The sequence below is a fragment of the Gracilinanus agilis genome, chromosome 4 (genome assembly GCF_016433145.1).
Source record: "Gracilinanus agilis isolate LMUSP501 chromosome 4, AgileGrace, whole genome shotgun sequence".
In the NCBI taxonomy this organism is placed as follows: Eukaryota; Metazoa; Chordata; class Mammalia; order Didelphimorphia; family Didelphidae; genus Gracilinanus; species Gracilinanus agilis.
The window spans coordinates 304,703,132-304,723,308 of NC_058133.1; the positions used below are offsets into that span (position 1 = coordinate 304,703,132).

Consider the following 20,177-nt stretch of genomic DNA (forward strand, 5'->3'; position numbering starts at 1 on the left):
ACAGAGAGGAGGATCAGTGGAATAGACTTGGGGTAAATGACATCAGCAAGACAGTGTATGATAAACCCAAAGAGCCCAACTTTTGGGACATGAATCCACTATTTGACAAAAACTGCTGGGAAATTTGGAAAACAATATGGGAGAGATTAGGTCTAGATCAACATCTCACACCCTACACCAAGCTAAATTCAGAATGGGTGAATGACTTGAATATAAAGAGGGAAACTATAAGTAAGTTAAGTGAACACAGAATAGTATACTTGTCAGATCTCTGGGAAAGGAAAGACTTTAAAACCAAGCAAGAGTTAGAGAAAATTACAAAATGTAAATTAAATGGTTTTGATTATATTAAACTAAAAAGCTTTTGTACAAACAAAAACAATGTAGTCAAAATCAGGAGGGAAACAACAAATTGGGAAAAAATCTTTATAACGAAAAACTCCGACAAGGGTCTAATCACTCAAATATACAAGGAGTTAAAGCAATTGTATAAAAAATCAAGCCATTCCCCAATTGATAAATGGGCAAGAGACATGAATAGGCAATTTTCAGGTAAAAAAAATCAAAAGTATCAATAAGCACATGAGAAAGTGTTCCAAATCTCTAATAATTAGAGAAATGCAAATCAAAACAACTCTGAGGTATCACCTCACACCTAGCAGATTGGCTAAAATGAAAGAAGGGGAGAGTAATGAATGCTGGAGGGGATGTGGCAAAATTGGGACATTAATGCATTGCTGGTGGAGCTGTGAACTGATCCAGCCATTCTGGCTGGCAATTTGGAATCATGCTCAAAGGGCTATAAAAGAATGCCTGCCCTTTGACCCAGCCATACCATTGTTGGGTTTGTACCCCAAAGAGATCATAGATAAACAGACATGTACGAAAATATTTATAGCTGCGCTTTTTGTGGTGGCAAAAAACTGGAAAAGGAGGGTATGTCCTTCAATTGGGGAATGGCTGAACAAACTGTGGTATATGCGGGTGATGGAATATTATTGTGCTAAAAGGAATAATAAACTGGAGGAGTTCCAGGCGAACTGGAGAGACCTCCAGGATCTGATGCAGAGCGAAAGGAGCAGAGCCAAAAGAACATTGTACACAGAGACTGATATACTGTGGTAAAATTGAATGTAATGGGCTTCTGTACCAGCAACAATGCAATGACCCAGGACAATTCTGAGGGATTTATGGTAAAGAATGCTACCCACATTCAGAGGAAGGACTGCAGGAGAGGAAACATATAAGAAAAGCAACTGCTTGAACGCATGGGTCGGGGCGGACATGATTGAGGGTGTGGACTCAAAACTACCACACCAATGCAACCACCAACAATTGGGAAATTGGTCTTGATCAAGGACACTTGACAAAACCAGTGGAAAAGTGCGTCGGCCATGGGTCGGGGGAGTGCGGGGGGTGAAGGGGAAAATAGGAGCATGAAACATGTAACCATGTTAAAAATGATTATTAATAAATGTTAAAAAAAAAACAACAAAAAATAAATAAATAAATAAATAAATAAATGTCCTAGAGAGAGATCTTTTATGTAAGCTTAGAGTCACAATAACTTGCTCTACAGATGGCTTTATGTCACTAGAATTATCTGAGGAATCCTTGAATTAGCTCCTATATATACTTCTTTCAAACAATCAGGAGATGAAGGAACCTATTTTTAAAATCCAAGCTGATATCCCTGAATCTCTCTAAGCAACATCCCTGAAGCCCTAGTTGTAGTTTATTTCTCAGCCCAAACATGAGGCACTGACCTTATTACCAGTGGTAATGACTGGGCAGATACCACTACAAAGCTAGCAACTTTAGAAAGGTTTGAGTTAATTTTAACATTGACAACTACTGATGACTTAAATCTATCCCTTTTTTATAATGAAATAGAAGTGGGGAAATGGAAGCAAAAATTTAAGGCCAAACAGATAAATGGAGTATGGGTATCATCTGAAGGAAAACCCCTACTCCCTAGAAGTTTTTTTTTCATCAAATTTGCCAATCTATTCACAAAAGTCATCATTTTGGCACCCAGGGCATTGTGGACTCTGATAAAAGAATATGGATAGCCCCTGGCATAATTACCATAGCCTTTAAATTGTGTACAGCCTGACCTGTTTGCCAAGCATTAATCAGCATGCTTTTTGTGACAAAGTTTTTGTTGGGCATCCTCTGGCTTATACACCTTTTGAATACCTGCAAATTGATTTTATCACTATGCCAAAAGATGGACAGTATAAATTTTGTTTGGTCATAGTAGATTAGCTGACCAGATAGCCTGAAGCATTTCCTACTGCTTGAACCACAGTGCCTTTTATTGCCAAAATATTTTTATAAGAAATCATTCCTTAGGTCCTAGGTTCAAATCCAGCCTCAGATACTTCCCATATGTGTGACCCTGGGCAAGTCATTTAACCCCCATTGCCCACCCTTACCACTTTTCCACCTAGGAGTCAATACACAGAAGTTAAGGATTAAAAAAATAAAAAAAAAAAAGAAATCATTCCTTGCTTTGGCCTGCCAGCATGTATTGATTTGGATTGAGGAACTCATTTTACCAATTTGTTCCTGTCTCAGATTTATTCATGTTTGGAGATAACTCCTAAATTCCATGTACCATATTATCCCCAGTGCTCAGGCCAAGTTGAGCAAATAAATAGATAACTTAAAAGTATAATTGGAAAATTGTGGACTGAGATTTATTTAAAATGTTCTGAAATTCTCCCTCTGGCTCTATTTTATCTTAGAAGCGGGCCAAGAGGAGATTTACACATCTCACCAACTCAGATACTTTTTGGACATCCTCCTATAATGGCTAACTCTTTCTCCCCTGATTATACATCATTGCTATGGGGAGATACTTTTGTTGCTTCATATATACAGGACTTGCAAACCAAAGAGTGAGAGCTCCATGAATCTGGAGCTACTGTATAAGCAGGTCTTATAGACTTCTCACTCTATGATTTGCACCCAGGTAACAAAGTTTACATAAAGTACTTCCAGCATACTGGGGAAACTCAGTCTGCCTATGACAGTTCATTCCAAGACCTGTTAACCACTCCAACAGCTATTAAAATTGGAGAAAAGAACTCTTGGATTCATTGGTCCTATGTAAAGAACACCTTCTATAGATGTTGTGTAACTACATCCTATCATATTTACTGATTTTTTGTTTTGAGATTTAATTTTTAAGTATATTAATATATATGTACATAAATACATATATATGTTTCTTTTACATTATATCATTTTCAGCTATTGTATTTTTGCTATTGGATATATATTCTGTGGCACTGCCTTTATTTGTACTGTCCTATACTTGAACCTGAGAAAATACCATACTAAATGTCCATAAACTAGTCAGACAAAATTTGTATTAGTAAACTTTAGATAACTTGATGTGCTTATTGTGAATTTTGAAATTTTTGATACTTTCTTTGAATGTGCATTACTTGTTGTACTACTGTTTTATGGACCTATTACTTTGTAAAAATAATTTGCACTCACACTGTAGATCGTGGCCAAGTTAAAAAGCAATTGGATGGCATTTTTGGGTGAGAAACATTTGTATTTTACCTCTCCTTGGCTGACACAGTGTGTCACTGATTGTAAACTATATATTTTTGCATTTTTAAAACATTTTTATTATTGTTTTTCCTTGCATGTGCAATATAGTATTTGAGATTTTCCTTTTTTTTTTCTCCCATTTTTATAACTCGAAACACATGTCATCAGTATTGATTTTGCAGTAGCATAAGTTTAAAATGTACATTAGCCCTAAATGTATTTGCATACCCAAAAGCTTTAAACTATGGAAACCTGCCACTGGTTGTTTAAATATTATGAAATTTTGCTTCAAGAATGTGTCTGATTCCTGAAAAAGGGATCACAAAGGAGCACAGAATTAACCTGCACAGTTCCAAGGAAGCACAGATGTAACCTGCATGGTGCCAAATGAGCACACAGATCAAAGAGACAAACCAATCCTGTTAGTATTGATGAGATTCTGTGCTAATACAAGAGGACTTGAACCTTGTGTGAAACTCATGGTTTCGGCTGTTTGACATATGTTAACTACAGGGCTCCTTGTATTACACTCCTTATACCATACTTCCTATCTGTTCTGACTCCCCTATCACTGTGAGACAAGGAAAAAATCAGGCCAGCAAATGCTATTTCCCATCTGCTAGTCCCTTTTCTGTCTTTTATGTTGTGACAATTTATTATAGTCCCGGCTGCTGAGTGGGTAAGTGCATGATTGCTATTATAGGCTTATTATACATAAATCACTTTAATTGGGCCCTGATTCAAGGACCTATCATAATTTCATCTTTCCTTACTTAGAATTTTTACATATAAGATTTGGATATTTTATATTTCATCCAGAAGTTATTTTTTCTCTTTTATTTGGGTTTTTGTGATTTTTTAAAATTTTCTTTTGACAAATGATTTATATATCTCATAACTTAGCCATGTATCCCTGTGTGATCTCTGTGTTTGTCAATATTCTCCTCAGAGGGAATGTATTATTATCCTATTTTGCAAACTTTAATTTCTTTTGACATTACTTTTAGAATAAGAGAATTTCTATCTCCCAGAGTCTGGAAAAATGAAATGCTTGCAGAAGGTGCCATGAACATGCCTGCAGAGACCACACGCAGCTCCAAAAGATCCTGGGTGAACTTTTGGATTTGCTGAATTGAGCTTTGGGGGGCTGAACACATTTGTTTTGAATGTACATATTTATACCAAAGAGGACTGCCCCCTTATTGTTTTTTCTCTTTTTCTCTTTCTTTCCCTCTTATACCCAAATTGTTAAGATTTTCCCTTGGAAATTGCAGTTCTGTATGTACTTTTAGATGGAGATTTTTAGAGTTCTAAGTTTCTTATGTTTAAATGACTAGTCTCCCAAAGGATCACAGGGGATATGTGTAAATAGAATTTTGTACCCCTGGTCTTCATTTTCCAGCACCCCACTCTCCTTATGCCATTTCTTACTGATGTGGGCAGGATATGAGTTCTGTGTATCTCTGCCTTTCAGGAGTGGGGCTTCTAATCAAGGCTTTTTGCTGGGGCTGGGATGCTGGTTGAGGCTTTTGGCTAGGGCTGGAGTGAGGCAGGCTGCTTGGGCTCAGGCTTCTTCTTTTGTTCTCTGATCACCCTTACATTTTCTTTTTAGCAGCTTGTAGTATCTTTTCCTTGGTCTGGTAGTTCTTGAACTTGGCTATACTATTCCTGGGCATTGCCAATGGTGCATTAAATGCAGGAGATGATCTGTGAATTCTTTCAGTCTCCAATTTTACCTCTTGTTCAAGAATGTTGGGGAGTTTATTTGGATAATTTACTATAGAATGATATCTAGGCTTTATTTTTTGTTATGATTTTTCTCTAGTTCAATAATTCTTAAAATATCTCTCCTGGATCTATTCTTCATGTCATTGCTATCCCAATGATGTGTCTCATATTTTCCTCAATTTTTTTCATTCTTTTGATTTTGTTTTATGGACTCTTGCTTCTTTTTGAAGTCATTTGCTTCTAGTTGTTTGATTCTAATTTTTTAAAGACTAAATTTCATCTCTGGCTTTTTGGTCAACCTTCTCCTTCTGGTCTTCTTTATATGTCATCTTTCACTTTCTTTGACTTCTTTTCAAACTGGTCAATTCTGACTTTCAAGAAACTATTTTTTTGTTTTAGTTCATGTGCCTCTGTTTCCAGATGAATAATTTTGCTTTTTATGTTATTTTCCCAATTGTCTTCAGCCTCTCTTAATTGTTTTTTGAATTGTATTTTGAGTTCTTCCAAAGCCTATGTCCAATTCTCTGGAGTTCCTGTAGTTTTGCTTGGTGTTCTTTGGACCTGCTCTGTTTCATTTGCTGTTTTTTCAGTACCTGGATGGAAGCTATTGATTCTAATTTCTTTTTTCTTTTTCTGTTTTTTTACTCACATTTTCTCTTCCTTCACCCCTTCATTGGCTGTAATCTTGTTCCTCTGTTTATTTGCTATATTTGTGGGTTTGGCCCATTCTGTCCTGAAGGGGCTTGTTCTTTGCTCTGCTGATTGACTAGATTATGATGATGGAGTATTAATGAGTATTAATGAGCCCTGAAATCAGATCTTCCCCAGTTGCCAGTAGAAGATGAAGGTGTAGGTGAAGGTGGAGAGGCTAAAGATAGTTAATCTCGTCTTTCTATCTCTTCCTTTCTGCCTGTTGCCTCCCTGTCACCTGCCTGGTCAGTTCCCTGTGTATACTGTGGTTCTCAGCACAGTCAGTAGGGGAGGAGTTTAGGAGATTGACCTTCCCTGCCCTCTGAAGACTTCTTATCTGCCAGATTGATAGATGAGATTCGCCCAGAGATCCCACTGACCACCCAAGTCTCAGCACAATAGGTGAGAGAGGGGATCTGGGATCTCCCCTCTTTCTTTTCCTTAAGCCAAAGAATTCAACTTTCTCTACATACTTTTTAAGTTGAATTGGGCAAGAGGATCCCCTGACTCTGTCCCTGATTCTTTTGTTAGTTTTGGTTTTCTGTCCCCTTAAAGCACTTTTTTTCATTGATGTGGAAGGGTTTTCACAGAGGACTAGATTTTTGCTGCTTCTAAGATCTCTTCTTGACTCTGCATCCTCTCAGTGACTTTTTATATGAGTAAATGGTAACTTTTTATTTCAAAGTGTTTAATACATTTGACAGATATGTGTCATAGTACAAAATATGCTATGTTCCTAGAATGTGAAATATTTCTTTACATGAGTTCTTTTTTTATATACTGATAAAAAGTGATACAGTTCTTTACTAAGTGTCTTTTTGCAAAAGGGTACTGCCCTTTAGGAAGTTCATATATATAAATGATTTTCAAAGCCTTAATGTACAAAAAAAATTATAAACTCTCAACTTTGAAAACAATTCCCTGGCTATATGTTTGTATCCTAATAAATTCCAAATTATTATTAGTATTGGGGGAGTATAAACGCTCAAATTATTTCACTAGGGATTGAAGAGGAAGAAGGCATCCAATTGCAGGCCTTGTCATGAAAGTTTACTAACATGAAAGTCTTCATGATACCAGAATGATCAGCCAAAAAAGGGAAAAATCTTAATCAGTGAGACAACTTTTAATGTATGATGTTTAATGACCAATTTGGCAGATTCTTCTCAATCCCTGTTCTCTTATACCACCAGATTTTTGGTTCAGGCACCATGGAGACAAAATAATGATTAGCTCGATCCCTCCATATGTTTAGTAATGTGGGATTTGAATCAGAATGAAGTGATTAGAAATGGAATGTAATCTTCTCTATAAATGAATCTTTTTGCAAATAAGTAAAACAGTATTTTTATAACTCTTTTTAATATGTTTATATGGCAATTGAGTTTCTTTTATAATTTTTTCAGATTATACTAATTCAATTATTTTTATAATCTGCTTTCTTACATTTTGTAATCCATGCTCTCTCTCCCTCCCACCAACCTTGTTACTTGACTTAATCTTGGTTCTCAAGCAAGTACTGTTATTGATCATTCTTCTTTTATTAAACAAATATTTGTGAGAAAGAATATAATAGATGAATACATAAGTACTAAAGTTGGGACTGATAAAAAATGAAGCAATTGAAAAAAGTGATCTTTTTGTGCAATCAAAACTACTGGGAGGCAGAGGAAACAAAAGAAAGAAGACTGAAGAAGAAAATAAATATTTCTCCCAAACGTCTTTTGATAAAGATAATGCTTTTCTTTTCCAAGGAGATATTCATCTTTCTGTCAATGGAAACATTATAGTGGATAAACCCCTGGATCTATCTGATTGATTTTCAGCTATCTACATTCAATAAAAGTCAAAGAAATGAGGTTATTCATGGTTATGAGCCAATAAAAATGAAAGGTAGGATAGGACATAAAGATGGTGAACTTGCTTCAGTTCTTCAATTAAATCCTTGCAGAATAACTAAAACAGAAACTCTGCAAGATGATCAAGATAAATCTTCCTTAGAAAATATCGACTAGAGTATAGATATAGCAGCAGATCTTTCTCAATATAAAATTGATATTAGTGTAATTGATACAAATGATGGTAGTCAATCAAGATTAGGAAGTAAGACTATGGACATGAATTGTATGTTGATTTGTGAAACTATCAAGAAGCAAGAGCAGAAGGGAGATAAAAGTCCAAAGCAAGCAAGAAAAATGAATTATAGCTCATCCAAATTGTTTGATCAGACAACATGTGAATAATATGAATCCTATTTGGCAAATTCTTCTCCACTACGTGAGGAAGAAGAAAAACTTCATGTAGATGAAGAATTATCAGTCACTACTAAGAACCTAAATAGTTATGAAGATATACCTGAAAAAGTAAAATAAAAATCATTTGTAAAACCTTACTTTAAAGAAGATAAAAGAAAGATCATATTATAAAATTTCTCTCACATTAAGATGGCACAAAAAATAAGAGAAGAGAAAATTACTTTGAAACACAAGTAAAGAATGTGAAATGTATTCTGCAGATATTCCAGATGATGAAAGCGAAAAGAAGCTAGCCTCCTTTTCAAGACACCAATTCCACTATATTCTTACTAACACTCCTGAAAATTTCTGGTAAGTTGGGTTTCCTTCGACTCAGATCTGTGTGGACGGAGGGTACCTTAAGGAAGATCTTGATCCTTCTCCATGTCCCAAAAGGCAGCAACTTTATGTAAGAATTAAAATGGGTTTTTAATCAAATAAAGAGTTATAAAAAGTTGAGTGTGCTGTTATAATAATTAAATATTAAGTAAAAAGACTATTAGTAGCTTTAATAGATTATTACAGCAAGGCAGAGATAGTAAAGATGGAAATGTAGGAAGGAGATAGAAAATATTGCCTGGCTAAATACCCTAAGTCCAGATCTGTGTGCTGTGAAGGATAAAAGGGGATGACACTAAAATTGAGGGATGCTCTCCTTCCCTTGCTGATGATGGAGGGGTAAAAGGTGATTGAGGTAATGGGAGAGGAATGAAGGGGTTGGCTGAGTTTAGGGAGGAATGGACAAGGCGATACTAGGATGGTCAGGGTACAGGGTGAGGTATTCAGGAGAGGCAGCTAACACAGATTAGACACCCAAGTTAGAGACAGAGGACACTGGGGTAATAGGCTGAACCCTTCCAGACAGAAAAGGTACTTCTACAGACACAAGGAATAAGGCCAGTCAGAAGTGACTGAAATCTGACTTGAGGGCTTTCTTGTCAGTTTCTCAAGTCCTCAAAGGAGGAGTCGCAAGATTCCTTCCTGTCAGTGAAACTGAAGGGATTCAGGAGGAAGTGGGCAACTACTTCCTCCCAAGATGGACGCCTCCAATTTCCCTCAGGAAATAAAGAGAATAAATCCTGCTCCTTCAACCCTTGCCTAATTCTTCAACACAATCATTCTCCAGAGGGTTTGCTTAGGTAACAAAGAGATTTATTAATGTTCAGGGTTGATCAGAAAGGAGAGAGGGGTTAGGGTTTCTGACAGCCCCTAGGGAGAAACTCAAGATGGGGAGGGTCACAGGAATGGGTTAGACTGAGAGAAGGACCTGCTTTTCTCAGTCAGGGAAGATTTGGCTGCTCTTAAAGTAGAGGGTATACTAAAGGGATAGGTTTGAATTCAAGGATGTCCTACTTGCCTATTGGGGAAAACTAAACCCACAAAGTCTATTCACTAAAAAGCCAAAAGCCCTCCTGCCTCCCAGAGCCCAGGAAAAACAGGAAAGGAAACATGGAAATAATATGGAGAAGGTCAGGAAGAGGTCCAGAGAAATCAGCTAGGTTCAAATTGTCCAGAGACAAAGCACAGGCCAAAAATAAAACCGAAAGCAGAGCAGAGTTCGAGTTAGTCCTTCCGCTCTGTTCAAGCCTCAGGGACCAATTGACTTCTCTCAGAATTCTAAGGCTTCTAACTGCAGAAGTTTTCAGTTGGCCCCCTGCAAGATCAAAAGCCTCTCTTGCTTCTTTTGCATTACAGTGCCTCCAGACCACAAGTTCAAATCTGAATGCAAATCTCACCTACTCACTAGAATGTCTCCAGCCAAGTGTTTCATCAACCAAAGATAGTCTGTTTTCTGCAAAGACTGAGCCACCAAAGAGAGTCTCATGCCCAAGAGAATGTACCACTGAAGAGATTCTCATCAAAGAGAGTGTCCAACCAAAGACAGGAGAAGAGCCAAAAAACCAGTGGCTTTGGTCAGGGTCCCCTCTTTCAGCAAGAGCCACCAATAAAAAATCACCAATGTGCCTCCTCCCTTCAGTCCAAGACACCAATGCAGAATTTCCAACAGCTCCTTTAATTGTGGGCTGGTCTATCACATCTCAGGAACCAATCATGATTTTTTAGTTTGCCTAGCCCTGGGAATGCACCTCCCATTCTTTGAGGGTGTGAACTTTTATCAAAAGGATCCTTGAGTTCTTGACTAATTAAGTGAAAAAGAATGGAGCACTCCAAGTACTTGATAGATTAAGTTAAGATAAACAAAAGGAGTTAAAAATTCCATTTCACACATACAATGCAATGTTTTCTCCAAAAGGCAAAGAACAGAAGACAGATATTGAGGAAGTTGCAAAAGATGCCAGGACAAAATTCCTCATTTATTTATACTTAATGTTGGAATAAAAAACTGATTTCTTCCCTTTTTAAATCACCTGCAACCTGATTTATATCTCATTTAAATAAAATATATTTTAGGAAATATTATTTAAAATAATTGAGTACGTTTATTGTGCTTAGGCATTTTTTCTTGATTTTTGCACCTTTGAAACAATATGATACTTTCATTTTGCTTTGTGTAACTTAAAGCGACAGATTTTATCTTTTGGGTTTATTTTTTGTAATATCTAAATATAATTTTAAAATTGTGATGGGTTTCATTAATAAAAGAAATATGATTTTTTCTATGATTTTTCTTTGACCCAACAGTTTTTTTTTTAATTTTAAACCCTTAAGTTCTGTGTGTATTGACTTATAGGTGGAAGATTGGTAAGGGTAGGCAATGGGGGTCAAGTGACTTGCCCAGGGTCACACAGCTGGGAAGTGTCTGAGGCCGGATTTGAACCTAGGACCTCCTGTCTCTAGGCCTGGCTTTCAATCCACTGAGCTATCCAGCTGCCCCTGACCCAACAGTTTTGAAGAATTAGATAATTTAGTTCCCAAAGAATTTTAATGAACCCTTATTGATTCTAATTTTTATTACCATATGATCTGAAAAAGGTTCATTTATTATTTCTACTTTTCTACATTTGGTTTTGAAGTTTTTATGCCCTAGTTCATGGTCAGTTTTTGTATAAGGACAATAAAATACTGAAAGAACATAAATTCCTTTTTATTCCTTTTATCAATTTATCAATGTATTCTTGAAAGACAACTATTTTTACCTGTTTTTGAGTTTGGATTTAGGTACATAAAGATTATTAAACATTTCTATGAAAATGTGGCTATCTTTAGAGGTTCCAACATTGTTAATTTTCTTTCTAGTTATTCATGACTATATCGGTTTGCCTACTGGAAAGCATTATAATTATGTTTAGATTAATGCCATTCTAACTTATTCCTCTTAGTCTCACAATTATTGAATTCATTTAATAAATATTCTTTGTTTTATTGTTTGATTAGTTGTCTTCTCAAAAATGTTGTATTAATTTAAAACTTAATAAATTCTTATAGCCTTAATGTAGTTCCCTTCCTCTCACTCCTACCTCTTACAAAAGTACTATTAATTCTTGGGTAAGATTTTTTTGTTTAAATGAAATGATTCATTGAAAAATATTACTGAAAATACTTCTCTGAGCTCTATTCAGAGCAGACTATTCAGAACTATTCAGAAAAATTGTTGTAAAACCCCATCTTTTGTTATTATTATCTTGAATTGAAAGTGTTAAAATTATTACTTTTATTATCTCTTTAAAAGGCACTTTAGACTTTTCTTAAATAAATGTAGGCTAATTAAATGTACCATGATACTTTAAGATGTTGCTTTTCTTTTGAAAGCTAATACTAATCAGATTTTGACAAAGAACACCTCAATTAAAAGCGCATTTGGGAATGAATTTTTAGAGCTTACATTTTTATACTAATATAAGGTTTATCAACATCTTTCATTACAACAGTCCTGATAAGTTAGTTAATGCAGCCATTATATTACTATTTTAAGATGAGGAACCTGAGACTCATAGAGATTTATTAGCTTTTAGTGAGTGGCAGAAACAGAGGCAGAAACAGGTTGGCAGAAAAGATTGAGCTGGACCTGGAGTTAGAAAACTGAATTCAAATCTGACCTCAGATCTTTATCAGCTGTGTTACCCTGGAGCTTGTCACATACCCTATGTCTATCTCATCTGGAAAACTGATAATAATAACACTTACCTATTGTAAAATCTTTTGTGTACTTCAAAAACTATATAAATTATTAATGCCATTGTTGTGGTTTCTATTTGAATTAGACTCCCTCCAAGAAATTATGTAAACACACACATACATACATATATGTATATATGTATGTGTGTGTGCGTGTGTGTGTTTATAGTATCATTCACATGAGTAGTTGTATTCCTCCTAAATTATGCAAGCTTACAAAATTTTAAAATTATTTTTATCTTTAAATTTTATTTTTTCAATTATATATAGAAACAATTTTTGACAATTTGACAATTGCTATCTATTTTGCAATTCAGATTTTCTTCCTCTCTCGTTCTACTTCTCTGTCCCCAAGACAGTAAATAGTCAGATATTGTTTATACCAGTGGAATCATACAACACATATTTCCATATTCCTCAAACTGTGAAAGAACACATCATACATACAATTTTAAAAAATGAAGGATTTAAAATTCAAAAGTGCATGTTTTTATCTTCAACCAGAGTCCAATAGTTCTTTCTTTGACAGTGGACACCATTTTTCATCATAAATCCCTTGGAATTATTATGTTGCTTTTTTACATTTGGTTGTGAGATTCGTATGACCTATTATATGTCAGGCTTTCAGAAGGCATCATGTACTGCTGAGAAAAAGGTATATTCCCTTTCTATTCCCATTCAGTTTTCTCTAGAGGTCTATCTTATCAAACTTTTCTAAAGTTCTACTTACCTCCTTAATTTCTTTCTTGTTTATTTTTGGTTGGGTTTATCTACTTCTGAGAAGTAAAGTTTGAGGTATGTCACTAATAAGTTCTATTTCTTCTTGTAATTCATTTAATTCCTACTTTAGGAATCTGGATGCTATGTCATTTGGTGCATATATGTTTAGTATTGTTATTGTTTCATTGCCCATGGTTCCTTTATCATGATGTAATATGCTTCCTTATTTTTTTTGTTAGATTGATTTTTATTTTTGCTTTGTCTGAGATCATGGTTGTCACCCCTCTTTTTTTTTTTACATTAACTTAAGTATAATATATTCTGTTCCAGTCCATTACTTTTACTCTAATTTTCCATCCCTTAAATATGTTCTTGAAGATGGCATATTTTTGCATTCTGTTTTTTAATCTAATCTGTTTCCCTTTTCCATTTTATTGGTGAGTTTATTCCAGCGACATTTGCAATTATGATTACAAATCACTTTCCAATCTTTCTTATTTGTCTCCTGTTTATCCATCTCTTTCTCTTTTCAGCCTTTTTCTGTCCACAAATATTTAATTTCTGACTATCACCTCTTCCAAATAACTATCTTTTTTGTCTGCACTCATTCTCTCATTGCCCCACTCCTGCTCCTTCCCTATTGGTTAGTGTCATTTTCTATACTTGACTGAGTGTGTATCCCACTTTGAACTAATTCTGATGAGAGTAAGGTTTAAGCATTACTTGCTACCCTCCCATCTTCTCCACTGTGTTAACTCCAATGTACCTCTTCATGTGAGATCATTTTTCCCTTCTATTTTCTTTTTGTATTCTCTGAGTTTGTTTCTCTTTCTCATCCATTGTTTTTGCTTATTTGGATATCGCCCCTACCTACTCATCTTACTCCCTTCTTTTTTTTTTCTATTTAAATCTTACTTCACTGCCTTAATAGCAATAAAGTTCTTAAGTATATTAAGTACGTAAAGTATCTCAGGTATCATAGATATCTTTAGAATCTTATCACCTTCACATATAGGACCTAATTTGACCTAATTGATACTCTTAAATTTTCTTTTTTATGTTTACCTTTTTATTCTTCCCTTGAGTGTCAAATTTGACTACTAAATTTTCTTTTTTTTTCTCTTTGTCATCAGAATCTGAAAGTGTACTATGCTCTCTTTTGCTCCTTATAAAATTCTTGGTAGCAATGCTAGTTTCTTTGTCTTTTAGAACATTATATTCCATTCCTTCCAGGCCTTTAATGGAGAAGCTGCTAGGTCATATGTAATTCTAACTGTGCTCCATGATATTTGAATTGTTTTCTTCTGGGAGCTTATAGTTCTTTTCCCTTGACTTGAGAATTTTGGAATTTGGCTACAATAATCATAAATATTGTATTTTGGGGTTTCTTTTATGGGGTAATCAGTGGATTATTTCAACTTGTATTTTCCCCTCTTCTTTATGAGGTAGAGAGAACACTGTTTCAAATTTGCATAATAGCCTTCTCTGGTTTTTGGGGTAGGCCTGGATTCCTTTGGGTCTCACAGTGTGCCCTTTAGAAGCATGGACCTGCTGATTTGCTATGGGGAGGATTGCAGCTGCTTTATCCATCTAGATTCCTCTCCTCAGGTTGCCAGTACTTCTGTCATCTAGTGGATAAGGCAGTTCTCTGCTTTGTTGCTTCATTTCCTAAGGTCACATGAGAATGTGTTTGGCCTATCTCCTTCTCTGCTACTTTGTTGCCCCATGCCAAATGAAAGAGTGATCCAAAGCACTGATCCACTGCTTTGCAACTTCATTGCCTCTGGCTCTATAGCAGAATGGGGTTCATCCACATTTTATTGGTTATCTATCATGGATCTTACCTGTCCTAATCTAATGTCTCATCCCAGTGACATATGCCTTTTCAATTTTACTTTTCTTGAGGTGATTTATTTTCCCTGCATGTGTGATGTGTGTGTGTGTGTGTGTGTGTGTGTGTGTGTGTGTGTGTGTGTGTGTGTGTAGAGACAGAGTTTTTATGAGCAGAGAATCCTTTACTCTGTCATCTTAGATCCCAGTAGGCAATTCTAGCAATTTAATCTCAAGTTCACAACTTTTCCAAAAAATATCATTGAAATCAATAATGGACACTAGGACTAGTACCCAGGCATATTTACTAGAAAAGATCAGAGTATATATTGCCTATCAAATTGAAAAGAAAATTATACACAGCCTCATATTAAAATACAGAAAGCACTTTGTCAAATTTATAAGAATAAGAAACATCTCCCAATTGACAAATGAACAAAATATATGAATAGAAAATTTAATATGAAGAAATCAAAGCCATATCTAGGTATCTGAGAAAAGGTTCTAAATCATTACTAATTAGAGAAATGCAAACAAAACAATTTTGAGATATCATCTCATACCCATCAGATTGGCTAAAATGACAAAAGGATAAGTGGCAAATATTGGTGGGGATGTGGAAGAATAGGGGCAAAATGTAGTGTTGAGCGTTTGCTTATTAGAGAGCAATGTGGAATTTTACCCAGAGATTTATAAACTCTTAGATCTAGAAATACCATTCTGGGTCTGTTTCCCAAGGGGATTATAGAACCTATATGTTCCAAAATATTTATAGCAGTTCTCTTTGTGGTGTCAAAGAACTGGAAATTGAGGAGATATCAATCAAATCCAGAATGACTAAGCAAATAGTGGTATACTATTTTCAGGGAATACTGCTGTTCCATAAGAAACAATGTCAAAACTAAATGGTTTTTTTAATGGAAAGAAGTACATGAGATAATATACAGAAAAATGTGAACATTATAAATAGCTATAGATTAAATTCTTGAAGAATATATTGTGATTATTGCCTCTAGAGAATCAATTGAAAAGTGGAAACATAAAATATATACTTTATATATACACATCTGTCTCCCAGATAATCATGCAAAGAGGATAAAGAGGAGCTAAGACATTTGTTAATAAAATCTATCCCATGAAGGAAATGGAGGAAAAAGTGGAAAATGGTATTGTAGGAATAAGCCTATTTTCACAAATCCTTAATAAATATCTAGAGACAATCAGAATCAAATTCAAAGACAGTAAACTTGTTCATTTTGTAGATGACATATTTTTAGCTTCTCTTGGTGCTAAAGTATGTTTAGGGGATAGTAAATTTCTTTTGTGTGAGTTGTGTAAAAGGGGACATAAGGTATCTAAGGTTAAACTTCTATGTTGTTTACCAAGATTTGAGTATTTGGGAATTGTTTTGTTTGGAGACTCTAGAAGCATTTCCCAAAAACTTATAGCAGACATACAGAAGCTAAGTGCCTCCAAAGACTAAGCAACAACTAAGAGTCATACTGGGAATAACAGGTTTCTGCTGGCAATGGAACCCTGGGTATAGTGAATTGACCAAATACTTACTGATTTAACAAGAGATGCAGAACCTAAACCACTCAAATTGAAGCCAGAACAAGCAATCACAAAACTTAAGGAAGCAATTCTATGTGCTCCAGTCTTGGAATCCCAGACTATGAAAACTTTTTGTGCTGTTTGTTCATGAGCAGAGGGCATAGCTTCAGGTGTTCTTGCACAGACTTTAGGGCCAAATTATATTATCCAATTGCATATCAGAGTGAACAACTAGGGATAGCTTCATGTTTGCATGGAGTGGCTGCTGCTGCATTGTTAGTGCAAAAGTCTGCAGATTTAGTTCTTGAGTGCCCAATGACAGTTTTTTGTCCATACCAAATTGAAGCCCTTATGTTAAAATATCACACTCTGACTTTTTCTGACCAATGAATATCCAAATATGATATAGTTCTTCTTGGGAATGAAAACATACAAATAAAGAGGTATAGTGTTTTAAATCCAGCTGCACTACTACCTGATTTGCCTATAAATGGAGAGCCATTACATGACTGTACTGAAGTAAAACAATTAGTGGAATAACCGAGGCAGGATTTGAAAGATACAGAAAGATAATTCTGACCTTGTGTTATATATGTATGGTTCATCTTCCATTCAGAATGGTATCCATTTTACTAGGGCCACGGTGGTCACTGAATTTGAGACACTGTAGAATGGTATGTTGCCCAACAATCTGAGTGCATAGGGGACAGAGTTGGTAGTTCTGAAATATAACTCTTTGTTATCTGAAGGTAAAAGGGCTAATATCTTTACAGATTCCCATTATTCATTCTTTATCTGCCATGCAACAAGTTTTATCTGGAAACAGAGGCTTTATTACATCTGGCGGAAAGCAGAAAGTTCAAACAGAGATTATCATAGAGTTACTGGCTGTTATTACAAAAACCAAAAGAATTGGCTGTAATACATTGCAGAGGTTGTTCTTTTGGCAGAGATCCAGTTTCTCGAGGTAATCATTGTGCTTATGTTACTGCTCATTATGCTGCACAAAATGCCTCAGTCTATATAATGAATTTCTCAGTCAAAGAATCTGAAGATCTTGAAAGAACATACATAGACTCAGAAATTCAAACATGGCAACATAATTTTAGAACTAGGAAAGAGAATGGCATATAGGCATCATCAAATAGAAAACCAATACTCCCAAAGGCATTTTTCAATCATATTTGCAAGACTATCATAAAAAAGACCATTTTGGGACACAGGTTGATACTGTAAAGAGAGTGTGGATAGCCCCAAGAATTACTATGATCACAAACAAGATTTGTTCTAGCTGTTCTGTTTCTCAAAAATTCAATCAGGGTGTATTTAAGAAAAGAGATTTAGGTGGAAGACCATTAGGTTACACTCCTTTTGAAAATCTGCAAATAGATTATATTACTATGCCTAAAGCAGGAAAATATAAATATTGCTTGATGTTGGCAGATAAGTTAACTAGATGACCAGAAGCATTTCCATCTGTTAGGAATACTTCAGTATTTGTTGTTAAGATCTTGCTGAGGGAGATTGTTCAAAGATTTGGAGTACCAGTCAAAATTAATTCAGATAAAGGGACCTATTTCACAGATAGCATTCTATAGCAAGTGTATGAGAACTTGGGTATCTTGGCAAAGTTTCATGTTCCATACCATCCTCAAAGTTCAGGTCAAGTAGAAAAACTGAAGAGAAAAATTCAGACAACAATAGAGAAACTTTGTATTGAGATGCATCTGAAATGGCCAGACATCTTACCCCTAGTGTTATTCTGTGTCCATACAAGACCAAGGGCTGATATACATGTATCTCCATTTGAAATGTTTTATGGTCATATACCTTTGCAAGCCAATAGTTGTACAACTGCCTATGCATTGATGTAAGGGGGAGACATCCAAATAGCATTTTCTATAAGTTCCTTACAAAAGAGATTAAGAGAATTGCAAGATATGGGACTTTTGGTTTAGAGTGGTCCTCTAGATTATTCATTACATAATATTAAGCCAAGTGACTCTGTTTATATAAAGAATTTTAATAAAACCTCTGCAACAAAATAATCATTGTTTGGTCCATTAACTGTAATTTTTTTTTACATTTATTAATATTCATTTTTAACATGGTTACATGATTCATGCTCCTCCTTTCCCCTTCAACCCCCCCCCCGCGCCCCCCCTACCCATGCGCATTTCCACTAGTTTTGTCATGTGTCCTTGATCAAGACCAATTTCCAAATTGTTGGTAGTTGCATTGGTGTGGTAGTTTCGAGTCTACACCCTCAATCATGTCCACCCCGACCCATGCGTTCATGCAGTTGTTTTTCCTATATGTTTCCTCTCCTGCAGTCCCTGCTCTGAATGTGGGTAGCATCTTTACCATAAATCCCTCAGAATTGTCCTGGGTCATTGCATTGCGGCTGGTTCAGAGGTCCATTACATTTGATTTTACCACAGAATGTGAGTCTCTGTGTATAGAGTTCTTCTGGCTCTGCTCCTTTCGCTCTGCATCAGTTCCCGGAGGTCTCTCCAGTTCGCCTGGAACTTCTCCAGTTTATTATTCCTTTTAGCACAATANCCACTTTTTCAACCTTTTTCTCCTTCAGCTTGAATTTATCTATATCTCAAGTATTTTTGTTCAAATCATTCACCTTTGTAACATAAAACCTCTATTTAATTTTTTTCTCTTTTTTGCATCAAAAAGCAGACAGATCAGACAAGGTAATATAGAAGAGATTCTTTCAATTCTATCCATAAGATTTTGTGAGTGAATAAAAAAGAAAAAAACTAGCATTAATTTGAATTTTGCTAAATAATTTAAAAGGAGGGGTTCAAAACTTTGATTTAGGTATTCTCAAATCTTTACCTAGAAGTTTGTGGAAGTATGTGAATTTGGATGAGGGGAAATTATATCTGTATTTTCAACAAACTAGTTGAAATTTAGCATTTCATTATTAATATATATTTATATATATATATATATATATATATATAATAAGTCCATAGGCTTCAATAGGTTGTCAAATGAGTATCACACAAATTCTTATACACAAATGATTAGGCACTATTAAGACAAAAATTCTATGGAGATTACATATTAATTTGTAAATATATATCATATAGTAAAAGTGGGTTGGAGAGAGAAAAAGAACATAATCACATGGCCTGTCACCTAACTGATCTGAACTTGCCACTCACCTGAGGGTCTCCATTCTCTAACAAAGGGACTTCACATTATACTGTCAGAAAAACAAACAAAAAAAAACAAAAAAAAATTAGAAACATTCTTGTGTCCTTGATCCCTAACTTATAACCCAGATGGTATCACTTTTAAAATCCCATGACAGGGCAACTGGGTAGCTCAGTGGAGTGAGAGTCAGGTCTAGAGACAGGAGGTCCTAGGTTCAAACCCGGCCTCAGCCACTTCCCAGCTGTGTGACCCTGGGCAAGTCACTTGACCCCCATTGCCCACCCTTACCACTCTTCCACCTATGAGACAATACACAGAAGTACAAGGGTTTAAAAAAAATCCCATGACTACTTGGACATATTGAACTGCAGGCTAGTCTTCCAAGTGCCAGGAGTCATGTGGGATAAGAGACAATCATCTTCCTGAATCTGAGGGATCATTTGGGAGAAGAAGTACATGTCTTTTAGGACACCAGGGATTTAAAAGCTTCTGACCAACACATTTCTTATACAGATAAGCCTTTCACATGCTTTTCCCAAC

At 35.5% G+C, this 20,177-nt stretch overlaps 1 pseudogene; it reads left to right on the forward strand.

The window, feature by feature from the left end:
• The first annotated feature begins 7,446 nt into the window (after nucleotides 1-7,446).
• Nucleotides 7,447-10,622, forward strand: LOC123246473 (annotated as a pseudogene).
• Nucleotides 10,623-20,177: the final 9,555 nt, after the last annotated feature.